The sequence below is a fragment of the Mustelus asterias genome, chromosome 28 (assembly GCF_964213995.1).
Source record: "Mustelus asterias chromosome 28, sMusAst1.hap1.1, whole genome shotgun sequence".
Taxonomy (NCBI): domain Eukaryota; kingdom Metazoa; phylum Chordata; class Chondrichthyes; order Carcharhiniformes; family Triakidae; genus Mustelus; species Mustelus asterias.
In genome coordinates, this window is record NC_135828.1 from 20,467,864 (window position 1) to 20,481,895 (window position 14,032).

Genomic DNA, 14,032 nt, shown 5'->3' on the forward strand with positions numbered 1-14,032 from the left:
CACAGCGTGTTTACCCAATCCCTTCTGAGAGATTGATATCTTTATATCATTATAAAAACGCAACACCCACCCACCCGCTCCCCGCCACCTTTTCTCTTCCTGCGAGTTCCTCCATTTTAAGAAAGGGTACTTTCAGTTATTGTACATCTGAGCAAGCGTGAGTGTCACAAGCTGGGGTTCAAAGCAAATATGAGAAAGGAATCGTGGTAGGCATGAGGATGAAAAAGGAATGCAAGGAAATTTAGGAATGTGCAGAGAAGGAGCAAGATCAGAAAACATGTGAAATCAAATAGAAACTGATTAGAAGTGTTTGTGAAATATAAAGGGATGTAACAAACCATTCTTTAGGTGCCTCAAGAGCAAAGGGAAAATACAGAAGGACGTTTGACCATTTACCAATGTCTGCGGATATGACAGTAAATTGTTTAGCCATCACCCTTGTCCTCCTTGACCTACTCCAGCTCGCGGTTAAGTCACGTCTTGATTTTAAAACTCGCGTCCTTGTTGTCAAATGCCTCCCTGGTCTCCGCCCTACCTTTGTCTGTAATCTGCTCCAGCCCCACAGCCCTTTGATGCATCTGACCTCATCTCAATTTTGGCCTCTTCAGTGGCCTTGGTTTTAATAGATCCACCGTCAGTGGCCGCGCCTTCAGCTGCCTCGGCCACAAGTTCTGGAATGCCTTTCCTTCCACCTCTCCACCTCGCTTTCCTCCTTTTAAGACACTCCAAGCTTTCGATATTCTCCCCCAGATGGTGGTCTTGCCAGAGCAGATGATAACATAGTTGTAACGTCACTGGACTAGTAATCCAGTGACCCATTCTAATGCCCTGTGGACATGGGTTCAAATCCCACATGGTAAGGTGGTTAATAAAATCAGGAATTGAAAGCTAGTCACGGTAATGGCAACCACAAAACTATCATTGATTGTCGTAAAAACCCATCTGGTTCATTCATGCCATTTAAGGAAGGAAATCTGCCATCTCTGCCCTGTCTGGCCTACATGTGACTCCAGATTCTCTGAAATGGTCCAGTAAGCTATTTAGTTCAAGGGAAATTACAGAGCGGGTCTTTCCGAATCCCATCAACGAATAAGAAAAAAACCTTCTGAACTAGCTTGGCGTCATACATCACTATGTAGTGCCTCCATAAAATACCCTGATTTATTTTATTACATTTGGGGATACGATGGTGGGTGGGCCCGTGTAGGATGCTCTGTCGGAGGGTCAGTGCAGACATGATGGGCCTAATGGCCTCCTTCTGCACTCTTGGGTTTCGAGGATACTCTATGATACATTCAAGGCGCATTGTCGTGTTTTAGTGACTATTTTTAGCACTGAACCATATTGAGAAGGAGTCAAACACTTTGGAGTGTTAAGACTCAGGTGTAGGTCAGAATGGAGGAGGGGGTGAGGGGAGTCACAGGACCTGAATAAGATGAGGGAACCAGTTGAGTTTCTATGAAATCTGACAAACGGGCCCGGTCATTTTTGTAAATGCTGTTTCCTCGATAAATTACCCATTTTTTAAAAACTTACTTGTCCCACTTGCTGTGTCGGGATTTGAACTTACCATCACTGGGCTGCCAGCTTTACAACCACTAGACCATCATCCCCAACAATGGATATTTCAACACCAATGGTTTAATCATATCTACTTTCTTTTTATTCATTCATGGGACATGTGTGTTGCTGGCTGGCCAGCATTTATTGCCCATCCCTTCTTGCCCGAGGGCAGTTGAGAATCAACCACATTGCTGTGGCTCTGGAGTCACATGTAGGCCAGACTGGGTAAGGCTAGCAGATTTCCTTCCTTAAAGGATATAATTTGATTTAATTTGATTTGATTTATTATTGTCACATGTATTAACAGACAGTGAAAAGTATTGTTTCTTGCGCGCTGTACAGACAAAACATACTGTTCACAGAGAAGGAAAGGAGAGGGTGCAGAATGTAGTGTTACAGTCATAGCTAGGGTGGAGAGAACGATCAACTTAATGCAAGGTGAGTCCATTCAAAAGTCTAGACAGCAGCAGGGAAGAAGCTGTTCTTGAGTCAGTTGGTACATGACCTCAGACTTTTGTATCTTTTTCCTGAAGGAAGAAGGTGGAAGAGAGAATGTCCGGGGTGCGTGGGCTGGCTGCTTTGCCAAGGCAGCGGGAAGTGTAGACAAAGTCAATGGATGGGAGGTTGGTTTCTCCAGATGGGTTTTTCCGACGATGGTTTCATCAGAAAATTCTTAATTCCTGATTTTTTTTTATTGAATTCAAATTCCACCATCTGCTGTGGTGGGATTCGAACCCGGGTCGCCAGAACATTAGCTGAGTTTCTGGATTAATAGTCTTGCGATGATACCACTCGGCCATTACCTCCCCATTACCTCAGCAATGCAATGCAGTTTTTCTGTGCACAGTTCGAGCCACTGTGCAGGGTTTTACGTCCTCACTCAAGCGAGACCGGAAATTCCCGCCTGAAGTCAACGGATATTTACGTTGTCTGCTCCTCACCCGCTCCGATTACATGACGGGCGAGACGGTATAATTCCAGCCACTGAATCAATCTTCTAATCCTTGTAAACCTGCTTTATGTCTTTTCAAAGAGTCCTTTGTATTTACTAACTCAGAATAATATTTCCAGCAATACTCATTTCCCATTTCATCTTTCCCTTTGTTTCTTTTCACTTGTTTCTATATTGCTGCTAAAGCCTGCTTAATATCTTTTCCCAGCAGACTGTGTTGTTGCTGCTGGAGCCTCAAGATTACTTTAAAAATCCCCTGGGGAAAATAAATTACAATTTCAATCATGTGCATTATGGTGGATAAGATACAAAGTTGTCTTTCTCGAATGGCTTTGGCACGAAGAGGGAAGATTTCCAAAATAAACTATCGGCTAAAAATCCTGCACATTCTTTCGCCTGCTTCAGTCCTCTGTCCCACGGCAGCTCCAGCCCACGGTTCGATCTCCACCACGGAGGGGAGGAGGCAGGACATGAACCCACCCCAGTCGGAGTGGGGGTCGAACCCTGCGTTGCTGGCACCAATCTGGGCTGCCCCCAAAGTGTCAGAGTTGCTGCGGCAACGTGCACTTGTTGCCGCCTGGACATGGGGAGAACGCGCAGAGTCCACACAGAAAGAGACCCAAGCTGGGAATCGAACCCGGGTCCCTGGCGCTGGGAGGCAGCAGTGCTAACCACTGTGCCTTAAGCTCCTCTCCATATCTGCGTGCTGATAGGAATACTCTGATTTTTCCGAGTGTTTCTTGAGGACGGTGAAAGCAGCGGGTTTTTAGTTTTACCTAAAACAATGGTTAAAAACTAAAGAACACATTCTATCCTTTCATTGAAGCCCCTCTTTTGTTAGACCGAGACCTCATCTGCCTACTTGGGTGACCGCGAATGATCCCATTTCGAAGCAGAACAGGGGAGTGATCCCCAGTGCCCTGGTCAATGCATATCCTTCAATCAACATCATATATAAACAGATTACTTGGTCATGAGCGCATTGCTGTTTGTGGGAGCTTGCTTTTTTAAAATTCATTTGTGGGACATGGGCGTCGCTGGCTGGCCAGCATTTATTGTCCATCCCTAGTTGCTTTTGAACTGAATGGCTTGCCAGGCCATTTCAGAGGGTAGTTGAGAGTCAACCACATTGCTGTGGCTCTGGAGTCACATGTAGGCCAGACCAGGTAAGGACGGCAGATTTCCTTCCCTAAAGGACATTAGTGAACCAGATGGGTTTTTGTGACAATCGACAATGGTTTCATGATCATCAGTAGATTCTTAATTCCAGATATTTTTTAATGAAATCAAATTCCACCATCTGCCGTGGCGGGATTTGAACCCGGGTCCCCAGAACATTAGCTGAGTTTCTGGATTAATAGTCTAGCGATAATACCACTCGGCCGTCACCTCCCCTGTGCACAACTTAGCTGCTGCGTTTCCTGCATTGCAACAATGATTACATTTCAGAGAGTATTTCATCAGTTGTCAAATGCCTTGAGCCATCCTATGGTCAGGAACAGCACCAGAGAAATAGAACTCTTTTATTTCCTTCCATCACACACGCTGGTCCATATTAACATTGACCGTTCCGAGGTACGTGACCATCAACCCCTCCGGCTTCACATTTGCCTTCTCGAGGGAGAGAAGTGCAGGTCGTAACCCAAATACCTCACAACGGGGTAACTGTTTACTTGACGAGGAAGCAAGTTTCTCTCACATTTTTTTATCCAGACATTTCATTCTCCTATTTGCCTCTCTCCTTCTGTGGCCTACCTTCAAGGTAGGTTTCCGGGGTGATTATTTATGCATGAATTTACCCAAGTGAAGGCCATCAGGCCCTTCAGCAAAGGGGGTGGATCATGGATGAATCTGATCCCACACATAGCCAGTGTCTGCTAGAAGGGGAGGGGGGGGGTGGGTAGAGTTGGGTCGTGGTATTGTCATTGGGTTAGTAATCCATGGACCTCGAGTAATATACTGGGGACCCGGGCTATGTATCCCAACACGGCAGATGGTGAATCTATTAAAAATCTGGAATTACAAGTCTAATATAGAAACCCTACTGTGCAGAAGGAGGCCATTCAGCCCACACCGACAACAATCCCACCCAAGCCCTAACCCGTAACCCCTCACGTATCTACCCTGCTAATTCCCTTAACATAAGGGACAATTTAACACGGCCAATCCACCTGACCCGCACATCTTTGGACTGTGGGAGGAAACCAGAGCACCCGGAGGAAGCCCATGCAGACACGGGAGAGAACGTGCAAACTCCACACAGACAGTGACCCAAGCCTGGAATTGAACCCGGGTCCCTGGCGCTGTGAGGCAGCACTGCTAACTGTGCCACCGTGCCGCTCATTTCGTGATGTTCATGAAACCATTGTCAATTGTTGTAAAACCCATCTGGTTCACCAATGTCCTTTAGGGAAGAAAATTATTGTCGGGCAATACAGCAGGATATAGATAGGCTGGAAAATTGGGCGGAGAGGTGGCAGATGGAGTTTAATCCGGATAAATGCGAAGTGATGCATTTTGGAAGAAATAATGTAGGGAGGAGTTATACAATAAATGGCAGAGTCATCAGGAGTATAGAAACACAGAGGGACCTAGGTGTGCAAGTCCACAAATCCTTGAAGGTGGCAACACAGGTGGAGAAGGTGGTGAAGAAGGCATATGGTATGCTTGCCTTTATAGGACGGGGTATAGAGTATAAAAGCTGGAGTCTGATGATGCAGCTGTATAGAACGCTGGTTAGGCCACATTTGGAGTACTGCGTCCAGTTCTGGTCGCCGCACTACCAGAAGGACGTGGAGGCGTTAGAGAGAGTGCAGAGAAGGCTTACCAGGATGTTGCCTGGTATGGAGGGTCTTAGCTATGAGGAGAGATTGGGTAAACTGGGGTTGTTCTCCCTGGAAAGACGGAGAATGAGGGGAGATCTAATAGAGGTGTACAAGATTATGAAGGGGATAGATAGGGTGAACGATGGGAAGCTTTTTCCCAGATCAGAAGTGACGTTCACGAGGGGTCACGGGCTCAAGGTGAGAGGGGCGAAGTATAACTCAGATATTAGAGGGATGTTTTTTACACAGAGGGTGGTGGGGGCCTGGAATGCGCTGCCAAGTAGGGTGGTGGAGGCAGGCACGCTGACATCGTTTAAGACTTACCTGGATAGTCACATGAGCAGCCTGGGAATGGAGGGATACAAACGATTGGTCTAGTTGGACCAAGGAGCGGCACAGGCTTGGAGGGCCGAAGGGCCTGTTTCCTGTGCTGTACTGTTCTTTGTTCTTTATTAGATACAGCTCTTGGGGCTGAAGGGATCAAGGGATAAGGGGGGAAGGCAGGATCAGGATATTGAATTCGATAATCAGCCATGATCAAAATGAATGGTGGAGCAGGCTCGGAGGGCCGAATGGCCTACCCCTGCTTCCATTTCCTATGTTCCTATGAAATCAGCCATCTTTACTTGGTCTGGCCTACATGTGACTCCAAATCATAGAATCATAGAATCCCTACAGTGCAAAAGGAGGCGTTTTGGCCCATCGAGTCTGCACCAACCACAATCCCACCCAGGCCCTATTCCCGTAACTCCACACATTTACACTGTTAATCCCCCTGACATTAGGTTGAATTTAGCATGACCAATCAACCTAACTCGCACATCTTTGGATCCACGGTGATCAATTTAGGCCGATACTCTCTGGAATTTAGAAGAATGAGGGGAGATCAAATTGAGGTACACAAGATGGTAAAAGGTATGGATAAAGTAGATGTGGAGCGGATGCTTCCTCTTGTGGGACATTCTAGGACGAGAGGTTATAGACTTAGGATAAGGGGTAGCAAATTTAAAACAGAGTTGAGGAGAAACTACTTCTCCCAAAGGGTTGTGAATCTGTGGAATTCGCTGCCCCAAAGCACGGTGGATGCTGGGACAGTGAGTAAATTTAAGGAGGAGTTAGACAGATTTTTAATGGGTTGAAGGGTTATGGGGAGGAGGCAGGAAAATGGGGATGAGGAGCATATCAGCCATGATCGAAAGGCGGAGCAGACTCAATGGGCCGAATGGCCTAATTCTGCTCCTATATCTAATGAACTAATTGATGATTTGCATTCATCTCCAGCCTGATGGAGAGAATATAGTTCCCTTTGTTTCCATTCTAGACTGTTAATTGTCGGATATTATTAAATAAATCCATTAACGTGCTCCAATCACACTTTCTCACCCACTCGTTCAATGGAATTATCAGTCCAAATGCCTGAGCTCCGTTGCCTCAATAATACCAGTGAGCAAAAAAGAATTGGAAACAAAGTAGTTCATGGTAATACTGTGGAGCGCACATTACAGGCCAATGTTATTGTCAGTTATATGAAACTCCGAAAAGGACAAGAAGATTACTCCAGATGAAAGAGCCAAAAGTGGTAAAAGAAACAGGGATCACATTCCTGTATCAGTGAAAAGTTTCTTGTTTCAACGTCTTGGTGGGAAATTCGCCACCCAGTTTAATACTGAGCAGGATGGTTCCGACTTTGATTTTCCAAATTGAACTCAGCTGGATTAAGAGAAGGAGCACCATGGGAGGATCTTTGGGCCAAAGACCAGGGCAGTTGGGCCAGTTTTCCTGCTCCCACTGACCGAGCATCCACCGCACTTTGGGGCAACGAATTCCACAGATTCACAACCCTTTGGGAGAAGTAGTTTCTCCTCAACTCTGTTTTAAATTTGCTGCCCCTTATCCTAAGACTATGACCTCTCGTCTTAGAATGCCCCACAAGAGGAAGCATCCGCTCCACGTCGACTTTATCCATACCTTTTGTCATCTTGTATACCTCAATTTGATCTCCCCTCATTCTTCTAAATTCCAGAGAGCATAGGACTAAACTGTTCAATCTCTCTTCATACGACAAACCCCTCATCTCTGGAATCAATCTAGAGAACCTGGCTGATAACCTCAACAATTCAAAGTTTCCGTACCAATTTGGGTGTCTTGATTTTACAAAATGCTTGCCCAAAGCTGTGCGAACGGTTCTCGAGGGTTAATTGCATTGGCCGGTGGGTGTCGAGGTTAATAAGGTTTGCAAGGCTAAGGTTACCACTGGAGCAATGAAGAAGGTTCTCAGCAGATAATGAGATACCCTGGAGCAAGAATTGGGTGTGTGGTCTGGGACAACCTGAGGGCGAACGGAGATCGTTTTGAGAGATTATTTCAAGCGAGTGGCCGAAGAATTAAGGCACCTTAATGGGACCAGGTGGCCAATAACTGCTGCGGACAGTATTTAAAGGGGGGGGGGGTGGGGAGAGGGAAGGAGAGAAGAAATCACCGCCTCTTAATCAGACGCAGCTTTCTTGGGGCAAGTGGAGGATTTAGCCAGGAGCCACGGGAGTTATTGGCATTAGCAACAACAGATAGACCGATAATCATTCCACTGAGCTAATAAGTATTTTACTTGAGTTAATAATCACATACAGTGCTTGGGAAAAGGAAGGATTGCGCTGTTTAATAATGTGCCTTTGTGCTTTTTTTCTCTCTCCCCTTCTTTATCATATGAAATCTTTGCAGGGTTTAGTCTGTGCGTCTCATCTGGAATGAATCCCTCAATCATATTCAGTGCTCCTCAAGCATGCTGTGATTTCCAATATGCTGTATTCAAGGCTGATTTGAGAACTGGCCGCTTTGAACTACGTCACCAGAGCAAGTTTCTCAAAATATGCCTCAATCAAAGGATAAAACAGCAATGTTCTCTCTTCAGCAAGTTGACATGCATGTGTGAAAAACCCCTTACGCTTGAAAAGGGAGCTATTCAAACAGCTTATCTTCAATAAATCTGTCTGTAAAGTTGATGGAACCTAACTTGACTGTAACGGATTAGCCTTCAGACTGCATTTAAAGGCTGGATGACACCGCTGTAAACAAAAGTAAACAGGTTGCTCCTGAATTAACTTGCAAAGTTACCACATGAATGTACAACAGCCACCAGGCTATTGGTATGACACGGTGGCACAGCGGTTAGCACTGCTGCCTCACCACGCCAGGGACCCGGGTTCGATTCCGGCCTTGGGTGACTGTCTGTGTGGAGTTTTCACGTCCTCCACATGTCTGCGTGGGTTTCCTCCGGGTGCTCCGGTTTCCTCCCACATTCCAAAGATGTGCAGGTTAGGTGGGTTGGCCATGCTAAATTGTCACTTAGTGTCCCAAGATCTGCAGGTTAAGTGGATTGGCCATTCTATATTGCCCCTTAGTGTCCAAAGATGTGTAGATTAGGAGGATTGGCCATGCTAAATTGCCCCTTAGTGTCCAAAAATGTGTAGATTAGGTGGATTGGCCATGCTAAATTGTCCCTTAATGTCCAAAGATGTGTAGATTAGGTTGATTGGCCATGCTAAATTGATCCTAAATGTCAGGGTTTTAGTAGGGTTAATACGTCGTGTTAAGGGGGTAGGGCCTGGTTGGGATTGTTGCTCAATGGGCCAAATGGCTTCCTTCCGCACTGTAAGGATTCTATGATTCTATCCACGGAGGTCCCAGGACAGGTTGCATTTTGCTAATGTAATCACACAAGTCTATTTCATCCAATGAAGCCGAAAATTGCAAGCGTGGCTTCAGCTTTTGATCAGTAGCTGGAGATTGTACGCAGTGGATCGCCAGCTTCTGTCCTGTTCGCATTTTACGTAATTATTTCAAAGAGGCTGGGCTGAAAGGCCTGAGGCCTACAATTCCTTCAAGGTGAAAGCAGCAGGAGAGGAGCTGAGATGAATCAAAAGGTATCATTCAAGTGGGGGTGATAAGCGTGGATTTGAAAAGCTGTAAGAGAAAGGCAAGGCTTAGGGCAATAATGTGAATAATTCTCCTGCGGCCTCGGGAACATCATTTCCATTTTATGGTTTATTCAGTGAGACATCAGTGAATAATTTTCACAATAGGTGTCGGGTTTCTCTTGTGTACTTTTTCCGGAGTGAAACATCTCCCTTATCAAGATGGGGAACATGTTTGCCTGGGACTGAAATGTTATTAGCTTTAGCGAATGCTAGTGGGTGCAGTGCAGTTGCTGAGGCAAAAGGCTCTGCTGGGCCCCAACTTTGGGAGAACACAACACCATTGTGAGTTCTTTCTCCTTTTCTTGTGTCTTCCCTGAACAATTAGTCCCGAATGATGACCAGATGTGTGCTGCACGCTCAGTGCATGCCCAGCTATGCTTCACTCTGCAAATATTAGAATCATCATAGAATCTCTACAGTGCAGAAGGAGGCCATTCAGCCCATCGAGTCTCCACCGACAACAATCCCACACAGGCCCTTATCCCCACATATTTGCCCTGCTAATCCCTCTATCCTACATATCCCGGGACACGAAGGGGCAATTTAGCATGGCCTATCAGCCTAACCCACACATCTTTGGAGTGTGAGAGGAAACCAGAGCACCCGGAGGAAACCCACACAGACACGGGGAGAATGTGCAAACTCCACACAGACAATAACACAAGCTGGGAATCGAATCCAGGTCGCTAGTGCTGCGAGGCAGCAGTGCTAACCACTGTGCCACCATGCCGCCCCGTATTATAACCAGCGCTTTCATCCATTAGACTGGGTTGGATCAAACCCAGCTTCCAGATTAGCGTTCAAACCAGACACACTGGCCAGCAAATCATCCCTCTTGCCAAGAGTTACCCTGTTGAACTTCAGTCAAACCGCAAACCTATCCAACTGCACGCTTACACCAAGTAATTAGAGATTATATCATTATGGCCTTCTGGAAAATAATGGTGGTATCATTATAGTTAATGTGCTGTCACAGCTTTGGCAGTAACTATGTCACCTCCAGGAGAGTGACACAGCATTATTCCTCTCGAAAAGATTGTGCTGAACTTCTCGAAGAAGATTAAATCACCATAACACACTGGATCTGAACTCACTGATACTTAAGAGGATTTATGTCTGTGGTTGGATCATTGATTAATCCAGGATTTTTTCAACCTCAATTGAATAAATAGCTGAAGGAGAATTTTTTTAAATTCATTTGTGGGGATATGGGCGCCGCTGGCTGGTCAGCGTTTATTGCCCAGCCCTAGTTGCCCTTGTTCAGAAGGCAGTTGAGAGCCAATCACATCGCTGTGACTCTGGAATCACTTGTAGACCAGACCAGGTAAGGACCTTCCCTAAAAGACATTAATTAGTGAACCAGATGGGTTTTTCCGACAATCGACAATGGTTTCATGGTCATCAGTAGATTCTTAATTCTAGATACTTTTTATGGAATTCAAATTCCACCATTTGCTGCGGCAGGATTCGAACCCGGGTCTCCAGAACATTAGCTGAGTTTCTGGATTAATACACTAGCAATAATACCACTAGGCCATTGCCTCCCCTAATATTGCAGAGGGCAGCACGGTGGCACAGTGGTTAGCACTGCTGCCTCACAGTGCCAGGGACCGGGTTCGATTCCCAGCTTGGGTCACTGTGTGTGGAGTTTGCCCGTTCTCCCCTTGTCTGCGTGGGTTTCCTCCGGGTGCTCCGGTTTCCTCCCACAGTCTGTTTAGATGCATTGACCCGAACAGGCACCAGAGTGTGGCGACTAGGGGAATTTCACAGTAACTTCATTGCAGTGTTAATGTAAGCCTTACTTGTGACTAATAAATAAACTTTAAAACTTTAACTTTAAACAGAAACATGGGGAAAGAGCAGGGAAATGAAACTCACTGGGTTGAACTTTGAAAGATTCAGTGGAGATTCAATTTGTGGAAGGACCCCCTTCTCTGCTGTATGATTCTATCAGAAGACTTGAAGTGGCAGCCAGGATTTTCCGGATCTGCCCACAGTGGGACTGGAAATTCCTGCCCGAAGTTAACAAACCTTTGGCTGATCTGTCAAACTTTCTGACCTCCCCTCCACCCGTGACGATTTCCCCAGAAACTGGACAGAAAAATCCCAGTCCTTAACGGCTTGTTCCACTGACGCTGCCAGTTCCCCTGCTGACTACTTTCAGCATCTTCTGATTTCATTATCGGACATGCAGCATCTGCAATAAAAGTTCTCCTTTTCATAGAATCCCTACAGTGCAAAAGAACTCCATTTGGTCTATCGAGCCTGCCCCAACTCTGACGCAGCATCTATCCAGTCCCTAAACCCGTGACCCCACATATTTACCCCACTAATCCCTGCTAACCTACACATCTTGGGACGCTAAGCGGAAATTTATCATGGCCAAACGACCTAATCTGCACATCTTTGGACACTAAGGGGCAATTTAGCATGGCCAATCCACCTAATCTGCACATCTTTGGACACTAAGGGGCAATTTAGCATGGCCAATCCATCTAATCTGCACATCTTTGGACACAAGGGGGCAATTTAGCAAGGCCAATCCACTAATCTGCACATCTTGGGACACTAAGGGGAAATTTAGCATGGCCAATGCACCTAACCCGCACATCTTTGGACTACGTGAGGAAACCGGAGCACCCGGAGGAAACCCAACCAGGACACAGGGAGAACGTGCAAACTCCACACAGACAGTGACCCACGGCCGGAATCGAATTCGGGCCTCTGTGCCACCATGCCGCCTTTTGGAACACGACACTCCAGTACCTCGCATGCCATTGAGAAAGCATTTGAAACATTCTGCCAACACCGCAACCATGCAGTGGAATAAAGTCCAACTGCGGAATTGATATCCAGTGGTGTTTTACACCAGGCTGAAACTCTCTGTTGCGGTTCCCCATACGATTTGTTGTCATGGACATCCCACATATTATTTTCCCGTCCCTGCTAACATAATCTGTTGTAAAAAGACGTATTCTGCTTCGCAAAAATTGTGAATTATTAGTGATGCTAGTTTAAATCCAAGTCAGAATCTTTATTAATACCATCCCTGAGACAGAAAGAGATATCTTCCTGTCATTCCGTTTACCTTGCCTCCAGTTTAGCAATCTAAAATGATGGGAATTCTATGGAAGGCAACTATGAGAAAGTCGGGTTGTTAACTAACTGAAATGCCCAATTTGAGAAGGAATGGGGTAAATTTTCCAGTCTCGCCCGCCGCAGGAATCGTGGCAGGCAGGACGGAAAATTTGACGGACCGTGTGAAAGGTGGCAAGTCCCATGAGGCTTCTTAGGGTTTTATTTCTCTCTCAGAAAGATACACGGTAATAATTAACTTCCCCTCAATTCAGATCCAGCCCCGTGGTTGCCGAGTTGTGTCTCTTTAACTCAACTCCAACCGTAATTGATGGACCACAGTTGCACTTTTAGCCTGGAGCCAAGCTTTGGGGTTTCCCGAAAAGACCTCTGGCCTTTTGGCCTTGCGTTTCAAAGTCACCTCCTCACAATGATTCACAACACATGACAATGTAGCTGCTAAGAAGGAGACAGGCTCTTTTTTCGAGGGGGTGGAGCGGGGGGGGGGGGGGGGGGGGGGTGGTGAAGTTATCTGACAACAAGACCCTACTTCTGTAGCCTTTCACTGACAAAGGGCGATGTCTTAGGAAGAGGGACTCGGGTCTTTTTCTGCTTGAAGAAAGGAAGGGTGCAGACAGCAACGCAGGTTCAAGGGTCAACTGAGCCCCCTGACCTGCAGAAGAAAATGCATCTGAGGTGTCAGGAGTCAGGGAACAGCAAGTCAATTGGTATACACTCGTTCAGTTTAGGCCCATCTCCCAGCATCATCAATCACGAGCTGTGACAATCAGGCCATGTACTTCAGATCTTTTTAACTTGCCCAGAGAGCGCACTAAACCCTCCATTTTCTTGTTTCACACACCAAGAGTATTACTTGGGACACTTTTGCGCATTGCGGATTCTGTTATTCTGACGGGTAGGCCCCGAATAAACACACCAGCTCTGAATAACTGTCCAATTGTCACTTGGGGCTGAAAGCAAACACAAAGTGGCAAACTGACACTGGATTATGTTAAATATTTTGTTTTTTCGCCCCACTCTCATTTCCAAGCAGTCAGTGAATCATTAATATTCCTCATCTCTCCTTGCTTGCTCCATCGACTTGAAAACTAGCCGCTTATTTTTCAACATAAGAAGTTTGTCTTTAGTTTGTTTACGAAGAAAGTTAGCAGGGGGACAATGGAGCCCCATAAATGTTAAAAAAAAGATCGGCGATTCTTGGTAATAAATATGCAAAGACAAAAGAGTTGCAAGGCACTCCGTTGAGCCGGAGAACATTGTCCAGTGATATGACCACAAAAGGCAATCACACACAGAGAGCAATAATTCAACTTGCCAGCAGTACAGAGACACGCAGCTAGTGGGAAGCTAATTATGATTGACGGGTCGCTCGAGATCAAACGCTGCCTTCCTCCGGGTGCCAAGCTGGTTACAGTCCCAAAGAGTTAACAGAAACCCTATACAAGCATTCTCAAAAGTTTCATTTACTGTCAAACACAGGAATGTTACATCAGTACTATTGTCAATATGTGTTTTGGCAAATTGTTCAGTACAGTGGAGCTTAAAGCCTGCTTGTGATCCAGATAAAGATAGGTTTTCATGTGTGTCTGTATGGTGTGGGGATGGGGGTGGGGATATGGGGG